The sequence below is a fragment of the Sceloporus undulatus genome, chromosome 4, assembly GCF_019175285.1.
Source record: "Sceloporus undulatus isolate JIND9_A2432 ecotype Alabama chromosome 4, SceUnd_v1.1, whole genome shotgun sequence".
In the NCBI taxonomy this organism is placed as follows: Eukaryota; Metazoa; Chordata; class Lepidosauria; order Squamata; family Phrynosomatidae; genus Sceloporus; species Sceloporus undulatus.
Genome location: NC_056525.1, coordinates 222,296,648 through 222,309,439, shown reverse-complemented (window position 1 = coordinate 222,309,439; position 12,792 = coordinate 222,296,648). Strand labels below are relative to the sequence as shown.

Below are 12,792 nucleotides of genomic sequence, written 5' to 3'. Positions count from 1 at the left end.
CCACAGATGCTGCTGAAACATCAGGAATAAACTCTTCTAAAACATGGCCTCATATCCCGAAAAACCCACAAAAAACTATATTTCTAATATTTTCAAACCATGGATGCTTAAATCTGTGGATAAAATATCCATGGCTATGGAGGGCTGACTGTACTTTCATTTAACTTTAACTGTCATGGTTGAATTATAACAACATCTGATAGTTCCAGTTTAGGAAGATGTTTTTAGAATTCTCTGGCAGAGAGTTCTAGTGCATCACCTGATACAAACTTTAGGTCTCCATGAAATGCAGCCATGGCAGGTAAAGTGAAATCACAGCACTATTATTGTATAGTGTGAAAGGGCCCTGGTGACCTGCACATCTCCTCTGTCAGCTGTCCAGATGCTCACTGTGAATGGGCCACTGAAAGGCTCTTTTGCTTTCCCTTCTTTATCATGAATTGTTTTATTTAGGTACAGAAAGAAAAACATATACATTTCAAATATATATATTTATATATACACACAAAAAATACATAGAATGGATCCTGCACATTCGCTGGGGTTAGGGACCCAGGACCCCATGCAAGTGGGAAAACCACAAATTAAAAAACACTAATTTTTTTACCTGAAAGAATACTTCTCTAGGAATCTCTAGGTCCTTCACCAGAAGTTGACCATGAATTGTGCTGGAGGACCTACAAATGCCTACAGGAGTGTTCTAAGAATTTTTGGGTCCTCCAGCACAACCTCTAGTGAAGGCTGGCCATAGAGTCATGCTGGAAGACCTAGAGATTCCTAGAGGGAACATAATCAAATCCATGAAAAATCAAAGCTGCAAAAGTCAAAGCCGCAAATTTCATTTGAAATTAAGAGAAATTTCTCATGTGTAATAAAGTCCTCAGTGCTCCTTACTACAAGCTTCTATGTTGTCCACTTTGTAAGCTCTGTGTTTGAAGCCTGAGTGATAATAACACAGTTGTATTTGTATATAATTTATGGCTCATAAAGTGTCATAGTTTACTCCACCGTCTCAAGAAACATTTTTGTTTCTGGCTCTTGATGATAGATCGCAAACATAATTGATCTCATAAACCAGAAGTCGGACCACATTTGTTTTAAAGGTAGTCTGAGAGCACTGTGGCTGTTTAAACACCTTTAAAGTCCAAGGCAAGTGTTCCTAGCAGTTTCCAATGTCTGTATATGGGTATTTGTGTGCCTTGAGTAAGAATGCAATTCCTTTGAAATGTGTTCCAGGAAAGATATGGGTGTTTTCACAACAAGACTTCTGGGACATGGGTCATATTCCTGGAAACAAATGTCAAGCCCACTTTTTGATGTTCTTCTCTCATTTATTTATTTAAAGAAGGATTTAATGAATCCCAAGCTAAAAATGTCTCCTTCGTATTTGCTACTTTTATTCACACACTCCATGCATGATCCCTTAAGGACTTATTAACTAAATTCTCTCAATGCACTATTGGCTCTTTCTGTCTCTATGGTTTCTGAGTTGCCCTTTGTGTACATCTTAATACATTATGCAAAGAGAAAGACCAGCTTGCTGAAATCTTCTGTCTAGGGGAGGAAAACTTAAATGGTACATGGGAAACTTAATGTTGAAAATTGTTCACCTTATTTCCCATGAGATCCTTACACAGTGTTACTCATGTTTATAGGCAATTATTTCCATACTTGGTTTTGTACTACCATTTATTTGGTGCTAAAAGTTCCTCTACAAGTTTGAGATTTATTAAAGATGCAAAGTTTTATTTCCATGATTGGCTTCCAGGACATACAACAGATTCCATATCTACTGGACAATCAGTCCTGCAGAAACAAGAAACCTGACTTCCTTTCAATGGCAAGAACTTTCTTTAGGGTGAAAGCTGGTTGAGAGACTCTGGAAGTTTCAGTCCAAAAAATGTCACTTTTTAAAGGTGTATTAGTACCACGGATAGATAAAAAGCTTTTGCACAGCCATTTATCCTGTAACTCCAAACTAACCTCAGCAAAAATAACCAAATGCTCTTTGAGCTTTCTAGCTTCCTTGGGATCAACTCTGAACCTTGGTCTTTGCCCTTCCCTTAACTGTTATATCCTCTTCACCTTCATATGATGCTTATATTTGCATATATGCCATACTATTGGCTATGACTCATATTAGGCAATTTCTTTGGTATGAAGACTATGTTACAGCCCTTCCCACTCATTCCCCCACTCTCACCCACACACTGCAAATGCTTCTCTGTGATACTCTTTCAAACCACTATGTGTGATAGGATATTTCATACTCATTCAGATAACTTGTCTCTTGGGCTCATTTTCTGCTACTTACCACTACTATCAGCAAAAGAGGTTATACATTCATTATCAGTTTGCATGTTAATGATTGTAAGCAGAATCCTAGCAGATTTATCCAGATTCTAAAACAATAAAATGAAAATAAATGTTTAACAGACATGTGAAACATTAACCATTTTAAAAATGATAACATATATAACCAATATCAGCCCAAATCCAGCTCAGGCATACACATACTTAAGCCATGATATTTCAGAGAGGCTTAAGGGTGCACAACTGAGCACTAGACTAAGGCCTTTGTCTTTCCTAATGTCTGTTTACATTTATTTCCTAGTTAGTTTTTTTAAAAAAAACACAGTGGCTCAAGAGTTTTAAAAATCTAATGTTTTATATATCAGATTAAGGAATTATTTGACTTTCCTGAAGAAGAGAAATATGTCTTGTCCCTGAATCCTAAACTAAAATAAGCCCAAAAGACATTTTTCTGGAGGAGTAAGGCGTTCCTGCTAAAAAAGATAGGCTGTCCTCTGGGTGGCTGCTGGAAGGAAGGAAAAACATTGGAGCCCTTTTATGGCTTAACTTATCTTAGGGTCCAAATTTTTCCTCCTGATTCTATTCCAGGATTGGATGAAAACTTAATTCTACCAGGGTTTTTTGTTTGTTTGTTTGTTTCTAGGATCGAGACCCTTGTATTTTCTTGGCACAGTGGCTGACACCACGATACTGCATCTGAAGAAGTGGGTTTATCTTTACAAAAGCTCATGTGGAAAAAACTAGTTGGCCTTAAATGAGCTGCCACATTTTCCTTTCTTCTTCTTTCCTCTTCCTTCCTTCTTTTCATCTGATAGCAAATCAATTTCACTTCAGTGAAAAATTGGTAGGAATATTTTGGAAGACTGGCGTGAATGCTACATTCATTCACTTTCATGTGTGACAATAATAGGCACCCTAAATCCATTTCTAGGCTTTTTCATATAATGTAATCTTATAATCTTACCCATGGTATATATCATATAATCTTATCTATGGTAGCAAAGGAATCCTTAATCCTTTGTGCTTTCAGCAAATTTTTCATAGGATAATAAGACCTCAGCTGGATAGTTCCATGTTACATATATGAAAAACACATTTTACATCTAACAAGTTGTATTGCAGTAGTTCTCAAACTGATTTTTCAAGAGTAGGCATATAACATGCACAAAGCCAAAGCTTTGAAAGTTTGTTACTTGTAGGACTGCAACTGCGAAAACCTTTGGGAGCAAATACATTCCCACTTCAGGCACCAGTGTCTAAGGAAATCTTCCCCTCTCCAACTTCTTTTCTTTTTCCATACAAGTCAAAAGGAAGAACAATACATTCAGCTGCATTGCTGGATGAGAAAAATCACAAGGATCAATAAATTAGTGTGGGGAAAGATTTCAGGGCCCTCTCTTGCTCTATGGACCAAATGCTTTCAACTGATCAGTATGAGACAAAGGAAAAAGATCTAGTTAGCTGTGGCTTCAGGGAAAAACTGTGGACACATACTGCATGGCCTTCCTTCCTTGGGTAAAAGCATGCTCAAAAACCCATTCTAAACCATCAATGGAATTAAATTCCTAACACCCAAACAAGTGAGTACAGGATTACAGTCCCATATACTTAGTCGGTCTTGTTTCCTTCATAACGCTACTTTTTTGGTGAAGTGTTGGCTACATTAGTTCCTTGCTGATGTTACCCACTAAATGATTGACTATAGCTGTGAAAAAGACACCCATTTAAAAACAAAAATCTGAAAATAACAGAACATGAGAACAACTTGTTCACCGATGGTGCTGTATAAATAAATAAGATGATGATGATGATGATGATGATGATGATGATGATGATGATGATACTTCAAAGTAATGATATCATCTGTGATGTATTACTCTTATGTATTTCCTTATTCAGGAAATGAAAATCTAAAAAGAAATTGGGTGGCATTTATAGTGAGGAGAGACGTAGCAAAAGCCATCAAAGGATGTGATGCAAAGACAGATTCATGTCAATAAGACTTCATGAAAAACTCATCATCAATATAACCTTAATGTAAGTTTATGTTCCAACTACAGAGGCAGAAGAAGATGCAGAAATATTCTATGCTGGATTCCAGGAGGAAATTGATCACACACCAAAACAGGACTTCTTGTTAACGAAAGCCAATTGGAATGCAAAAATAGGAAACAGAGCAGAATCAAAGATTGTAGGAAAATTTGGCCTAAGATCAAGAAATGAAATAGGAGACTGACTGAATTTTGCAATGCCAACAGTTTGTTCATTGCAAACACATGGTTCAAGCAACCCAAGAATTGCATACATGAATATCACCTGATGGCCAATATAGAAATCAAATAGACCACATAACTGGAAGTAAAAGATGGGGACACTCCATTCTCTCCGCAAAAACAAGACCAGGAACAGTTTGTAACAGATCATTAACTAGCATACAACTAAAGAAGAACACTAAACCAACCATCATGCCAAAATACAAACTGAAAAACATCATCATAGAATTTAAAGATAATGTAAATACAGTGCACCCATGCCGTACATGGGCACACTATATGCAGCTTCAAGCTTATGTTGAAGTCACACAACAATCAAACCTATGGCGTGTGCGCCGCCACGAGCACACACCCCATTATTTTCAATGGGGTGCAAGCATACACCGAATTCCCCTTACGTGGGGGATCCAGAACAGATTCCCCCATGTAAGGAAGGGCCCACTGTAGTAGATTTGCACTATCAAGCCTAATTGACCAGCAACTAGAAGAATGCTACTGAAGCAATGCACGTTATCAGAGAGGAATGCCAAAAGACACTGTTTGCAACCAAAAAGGAAGAGAAGCCTCAGTGGATGGCAGATGAAACTCTTCAAGCAGTTAAGGATATGGAGAAAATGAATGGTTTCCAACTAGCAAGGGAGTCAGTAAAGGCTGCATTTTGTCACCCTATTTGTTTAACTTGTATGCTGAACATATCATATGTAAAGCAGGATTAGATTTGGAAGAAGGAGGCCTAAAAATTGAGATTTACGATATTAAAATTATACCATGCTACTGGAGAAAATTGCAGACTTGTTAAAATAACTAAAAATAGTTAAAGCAGGCTTACAGTTGAACATTAAGAAAACAAAAATAATAAAAACCGATGATCTACATAACTGTAAAGGAGACAATGAAGACACAGAAACAGTTCAAGATTTCCCATATCTTGGTTCAGCTATTAATCAGAATGGAGACCAAAATCAAGTAATTAGAAGAAGACTAGGACTTGTAAGGTGTTAGCACACTGTGCATAACCCACACTATATTTGGGGTCTCCATATTTTAGTATCTGGAGCCAGCATGTTTTTAAGAGGCCACAATGATCTTTGGAACATTAGGTGGATTTCCAATGACAAAGGAGTGAAGACTTGAAGACATGTGTATGACCCAGGTAATGCTGCAATCAAAGCTAAATACGTAGATGTGCTGACTACTTCCTCACCTGGAGCCCTTTTGCATTTTCTCTTGCACTGAGAGACAAAGGAGATCTTATTGTAACAAAGCAGTTAGCCAGCTCTTTCTGGGTACCTCCTATTGTGCTCCCAACCAGCATCCATCCATCCTGAGGTTGTCCTCATCCAATCACTGTTAAAGTTAAAGCCATAAACCAGTCCAGAATCCCATTATCAGTTCTTAAAGCCATCAAGTTTTTGTTACATTGGTAGTGATCGTCAAGCACACCCCCACAGACTATTTATCAGGTACAGTCAGCCCTTCTTATACATGGATATTTTAAACGCAGATTCAAGCATCCATGGTTTGAAAATGTTTAAAAAAGTTTAAATTTCAAATATCAAACCTTGATTTTCCATTTTTTATAAGGGACACCATTTTGCTATGTCATTATATTTAATGGGACTTGAGCATCCACAGATTCTGTTATACGTGGAGGATCTTGGAACCAAATGCCAGCGTATAACAAGGGTCCACTGTATAAATATCAGTCCCAAATCTAGCTCTCTGTGTGTATTGAGTATTCGTTGCTCCCTGTGATTCCTTCAGACCCCATTTTCCATGGTCTACTCTTTGGACTCCCACTTTCCATGGTCTACTCTTTGAACAGGTAGTTATCACCCTCTGCACACCTCACACTCCACAATCCAATTTCCATATTTCCATTTTGATTAGCTCTGAATGCTGTGTCTGTTTGAATTACTATCTTGCGTTTGATTGCAACCTTACCTATATCTTAACTAAACCTTTTTAATTCAACTTGGAGACCTCCTCAGTGAGTACTGGTATACACAGATGCCAACAGTCCTACAGTTAACCAACCTCTTGCAAAGCTTAAGCTAATTTCTCCATCCTTTAAAGAGAAACTGACACATTTGGTGGGGACCCCCCAGACACCCACCTTTTTGGGGTAACAAAGGGCAGCTATGAAGGAACTAGACAAGAACCTGAAGTGTAAAAATATATAATTGAATTTTAAAATTACAATTGTCCATGCCATAGTATTTCCCATTTCTATGTATGGTTGTGAAAGCTGGACAGTGAATAAAGCTGACAGGAAGAAAATCCACGAATCTGAAATTTGGACCATCATCTTTGAGCCAGTGTGTGGTGCAGTAGTTTGAACATTGGACTAGGACTCTGGAGAGAAGAGATTGAATCTCAGCTCAGCCATGGAAACCCACTGGCTGACTTTGGGCAAGTCACACAATCTCAGCCTCAGAGGATGACAATGACAAACCCCCTCTGAAGAAACTCACCAAGAATACCCTGTGACACGTTCACCTTAGAGTTGCCAGTAAGGCAGAAACGACTTGAAGGCACCACACACACATACACACGCACACAGAGCATCACCTTTGGCTGACTTTTTATTTGCCCATCTAGGAAAATGCAATATCTCCAAGCAACAAGAACTTATCTCAGCAAATATGTTTTAATTCTCTGTAACAAAGAACAACTATGCATTCTGAAGGCAAAACAATCATACAAGAAAGGGAATCTGGAAGGCCTTAAGGTAAACAATCATTCTGCTGCTCTTTACTGCAGAATACTTGTTGAAGAAATGCAGCCTAAGGATGTGGTTCCCAAAACTGCTTTCCTCACTTTTTGGCAGCAAATTCCACTGAATCACTTGGTTTTAATTTTTGACAATTATGTTTACATTTAAATCTACTACATAAAGACAATTTTGGCCAGAAAGGCTTCCTCCTCACAATCAAAGAAGTTGGGACAATAAAATTTAACACAATATATTGCTATTTATGATAAAGTTTCCTCCCCACGTGACAAACATATCCTTTCTAGCAGCTCTCCCTATATGGCGACTTTGAGATTTTGGTTGGTTACTTTATATTCCAGCTTCTTTTCAATGAGCTGAAGTAGGTGCACATAGCTCCACATCCATTTATTCTCACAACAGATGTGTGAAGTAAATCAGGCTGAGTGTCTGTCCCTAGCCCTAGGTCACTCAGTAAGTTTCATATCTCAGTGAGTACTTGAACCAAAAACTTTTAGAGGGAACCATGTTGTAGATGACTGCTTTATTCCTTTTTAGAGAATCATAGAGTTGGAAGAGACCACAAGGTCCATCCAGTGAGTCCAACTCCACACCATGCAGGAAGTCACAATCAAAACACTCTCCAACAGTTGGCCATCCAACGTGTTTAAAAAGCTCCAAAGAAGGAGATGCCACCATTCACCGAGGCAGCATGGTCCATTGAACAGCTTTCACCATCAGGAAGTTCTTCCTAATGTTGAGGTGGAATCTCTTTTCCTGTAGTTTGAATTCATTGCTCAGTGTCCTAGTCTCTCTGAAGCAGCAGAAAACAAGTCTTTTTCTATCAATATGACATCCCTCTAAATATTTAAACATGGCTGTCATATCACCTCTTAAGCTTCTCTTCTCCAGGCATGTTTTCCACACTGTGCACCATTTTGGTTGCCCTCCTCCTCTTTCTTTCTGCCCTTCTGAAAAATACAAGGAATCCAACGTAATGGTAACTTTTATAAACACCTGTATTGTTTTCCATTTTTTACCTTCTCATATAATATATAAAAATGTTTATGTTTCTGCTCCTGTCATTCTGATTGAGGAATCTGTGAATATTAAAATAATGTTCTTAGTAAAATTTAGGTTTGTTTGTCCTCATATAATTATTTTAATGTGTGTCCTATTCCCATGCTTATGAGTTAGACAATTCAAATAATATACAGTTGCTGTTGTGTTTCTTCAAGTCATTTTTGACTTATGGCGACCCTAAGGTGACCCTAAGGTGAACATCATGGGGTTTTCTTGGCAAGTTTCTTCAGAGGGGGTTTGCAATCGCCATCCTCTGCAGCTGAGAGAGTGTGACTTGCCCAAGATTACCCAGTGGGTTTACATTTGAACCCAGTCTCCAGAGTCATAATCCAACGCTCAAACCATTAGAGCACGCTGGCAGTTAGTTTTGGCTTAATACAATAAAAGCAAAGATAAAAGCATTTATAACATTAAAATCACTGGGATTGCGGAAAAGCCCTTTATATGTAAGCCCCATACAAGTATGTGTAAAATATACATAGAGTGGGGGGGGGGGTTCCCAGCATTAAACAGTGTATCATTAATTAAATAGACACTCTCAGGCCTTGCCATTCAACAAGAGAACAATATACAGATTAGCATGCAAATTGCTTCCTCTCATCCAATAGTATATACACCCCCCTCTCTTCCATTCCAGCATTCTCTGAAGATGCCAGCCGTAGCTGCTGATGAAACGTCAGGAATAAACTCTTCTAAATCACAGCCTCGTTGCCGGAAAAACCCACACAAAAAAAACCCTATATGTAAAATAGTTTTCTATGGTCTAAAACACACTGCAGAAATCATCCAGTTTGAGACCGGTTTAACTACTCTGGCTAAGTGCTTGGGAATTCTGGGAACTGTAGTTTTGAGAGACACTTAGCCTTCTCTGTCAGAGACCTCTGGTGCCACAACAAACTACAATTCTCACAATTCCCTAGCACTGAGCCAGGGCAGTTAAAGCGGTCTCAAACTGGACCTAAATTGCAGGGACCATGTGAGTTGTGTGAAAGTGCTGTGATGCCACTACTCCACTAAGTTGCTCAACTCCCACAACACACAGGTAAAGAGAAAAAACCCATCTTGTGTCTGTGCATGCAAATTATTCTTATTCTTTACTGGACTTTGTTGTAAAAGTTTGAACCCTGAATTGTGGGGAAAGCCTCTATTAAATTTGTTCTCATTGGTGTAATTTACATGACAGTTGAAATACTAGCTGTAATCCAAACTAACAGTATTCGTTTTAAACAGATAAAACAGCCTTTTGATCTTCACATACTGTACATATTCCCCGACCTCAGAAGCAGCACTATATGCATTTTTCATCTCCATCAAGGAAAGGTTAATCTTTTTGTATTACTTCAAGCCACCTTAAATCCCATCTTGGGAGAAAGGCAGGATATAAATTCAATAATACTTCAATAATATGTTTTAATATGTTTTAAGTGTTTTAAACTGGTTTTAAGCATGTTTTTAAAATTCCTTTTGTAAATTAATGTAAAATAGATGGCAAATTAATATAAATTTGTAAATTTTAACAGCATCTTTGTCAGATTATTGTATGGTCCCCAGAATCCCATTTTGGGGAGAAAGGCGGGCTATAAAGTCAATAAATAAAATATGTTGTTGTCGTTGTGTCTCTTCAAGACGTTTCTGACTTATGGCAACCCTAAGGCAAACCTCTGAGTCAGTGTGGTGTAGAGAATTGAGCGTTGGCCTACAACTCTGGAGAGCAGAGCTCGAATCTCAACTCAGCTATGCAACACACTGGGTGGATTTTGGACAGGTCACATGCTCTCAGCCTCAGGGAAGGCAATGGCAAACCTCCTCTGAACATATCTTGCCTGGAAAACCCGAGGATAGGCTTACCTTAGGGTTGCTATAAGCCAGAAACAACTTGAAGGTACACAACAACAAGGTCCAATGTTCAAACCACTAAACAACGCTGGCTCTCAAAGTGGCCTTGCTACCGAGTTTTCTTGGCAAGATTTGATCACAGGCAGGATGACCAGATGTCTTCCATTTCCAGGACATGTCCTACATTTCAACCTTCTGTCCAGGAGGAATTTAAAAATTTCCTCCATTTTGCGCATAACTTGGAAACATGAATTTATATTTATATTAGTGTTTTGAGCTTTTATTTTGTAATGGCCTACAGTTTTCTTAAATATCCTATGTTTTGTGGGGTCTTATCCTCCTTTTACTATTAGGAAATCTGTTCAGAGGTGATTTGGCATTGCCTTCCTCTGAGAGAGTGTGACTTGACCAAGGTCACTTTCATTTTATTCTTTGGTTTGAGCAATTTCAGTTCATTAAATTATTTGTAGTTACTCTCTGTATGTTCTCCAGTTATTTTTTTATTTTTTTCCTATTATATTTGGTACCTACATGGTTCCCCCGCCCTCCCCGGCCTGGTTTTGCTAGGCATAGTTCTACATTTTGAGTTGCCTTGTCTCCTTTTTCAGTTAGGACTTTTGGCCACCCTGTTCAGAGGGGTTTGCCATTGCCTTCCTGAGGCCGAGAGAGTGTGACTTGCACAAAGTCACCCAGTGGATGTCCATGGCTGAGCCGGAATTCGAACCCTGGTCTCCAGTCATAATCTAACACTCAAACCATCACAACATGCTGGCTGTACAACAAAAAAGAGCCAAGCAGTCTCCCTCACAACTTCCTCACAATGGCCTCAAATGACCAAGGTAACCTGATGTCATAACCACAAAGGAGAACAAGGCACTGCAAAATGTAGGGCATGCTACCAAAAGCTAAAATACTAATATAAATATAAATTCAGGCTTCTTAGTCATGCTCAAAATGGAGGGCATTTTGGAATTCCTGCTGGACAAAAGGTTGAAATGTAGAACAGGAAAAGGAGAACATCTGGTCACCCTGGATGTTATCAGACAAGGGAAATTGGAAGCATAATCCAGTGGCAATCCAAATGCAATCATGGGGTTTAACGTTATTGTGTGATAGACTACTACACGCAGTTTCAGGCAATGGGAAGTCAGTCTGAACGCAATCATGGGGTTTCACGTTAGTGCGTGAGAGGTAATCACACACAATTTCTGGCAATGGCAAGCTATTTTCGGGCAATGGGAAGTCAGTTCGAACGCAATTTGAAGTCATGTAAATTTGCTGAACTAGTGAATTCACATGAATGCGTTCTGGCCCCACTTTCTTTTCATTCGAAATTAAGAGAAATTCCTCCCGTGTGATAAACTCCACTGTCTAAAGGCACATTCATGCTTCTTGTTGTTGTCGCATGCCTTCAAGTCGTCTTTTACTTATGGCGGTGCTAAGGCAAAACCTATCACAGGGCTTTCTTGGCAAGCTTCTTCAGAGGAGGGTTGCCATGGCTGAGAACATGCAACTTGCCGGTGGGTTTCATGGCTCTCAAGTCATGGTCCAAAATGCTTCTTAGTCAAAATGGAGGATCTTTTGGAATTCCTCCTGGACAGAAAAAGCTGAAATGAAGGAGAGGTCCTGGAAAAGGAGATCTCTTATCAGCTTGTATAAATGTAAGTTCAGGCTTCTTAGTCCTGCTCAAAATGGAGGGCATTTGGGCATTCCCGCTGGACAAAAAAGGAGGCCCTGTGGCTGGAGGCCCCTGAGGAGGCCGGGATTAAGTCGAATTTCTCTCAAGTCCGCCTCAGGCCAGCCGCCCAGCGCCTCCCTCCCTCCCTCAGGGAAATGTGGGGCTGGAAAGTGAACAGAGAGAGCGCCAGGAAGGGCGCTGCCTCGCCTCAACTCGGCCTCTCTCTCTCTCTGCGTGTGAAGCAGCAGCAGCAGCCAGCAAGAGAAAAAGGAAAAGAGGCGCGGCTTGCGCGCATGCGCCAAATAGCCCGCTCTGCAGTAGCGGGAGGGCGCGCGCGCGCCCCCGTGCTTTGAAGAAAAAGAATGTTAAGACAGAGCCCGGCTTTCCAAGGCGTGTCCGACGGGGACGGGTGCGCATGCGCAGACTGGGGCGCGCTCTCTCTCTTTTTTTGCTGCGGTTGGTGCAGTCCTCGCTTTGATAAGGCCGAGAAGGAAAGCAGGCGCGCGCGCACATATGTGATGGGAGGGGGGAGGGAGGAGGAGGAGGAAGCGGAAGGAAGGTGAAGGAATATGAGAGGGAAAGTGTGGGCGCCCTCCCGCGCGCGCTCCCGGTTGCCATGGCGCCGCTTGACGTCACGGCCCCTTGTGTGTGTGAGAGAGAGAGAGAGTGTGTGTGCGTCGCCCGTGCGTTGCGACGCGTTGATTGGCGGAGACCCCGTGTGTGGCACTTGGGAGAAGGAGCAGCGAGAGCGAGGCTGCAGCAGCGGAGCCAGCCGCGATCGAGGCACCGTCGTCCGCCTGAGGAGGAACTCGAACCTTTCCCTGTGTCCATTCGTAGCGTCGACCCCGCAGGTAACGGCGGCCCCGGTTGGAGCCCAGGAGCAAGGTTTGCGGGGG

General features: G+C 40.5%; 1 protein-coding gene across 1 annotated transcript in view; it reads left to right on the top strand.

The window, feature by feature from the left end:
- Positions 1-12,522: 12,522 nt before the first annotated feature.
- The window catches only part of YWHAZ (tyrosine 3-monooxygenase/tryptophan 5-monooxygenase activation protein zeta), a 47,943-nt gene continuing 47,673 nt past the window's right edge, over positions 12,523-12,792 (top strand). The window contains exon 1 of the mRNA XM_042462714.1: positions 12,523-12,747. The gene's annotated coding sequence lies outside the window, so the exon portion shown is untranslated. The remainder of the gene's footprint in view (positions 12,748-12,792) is intronic.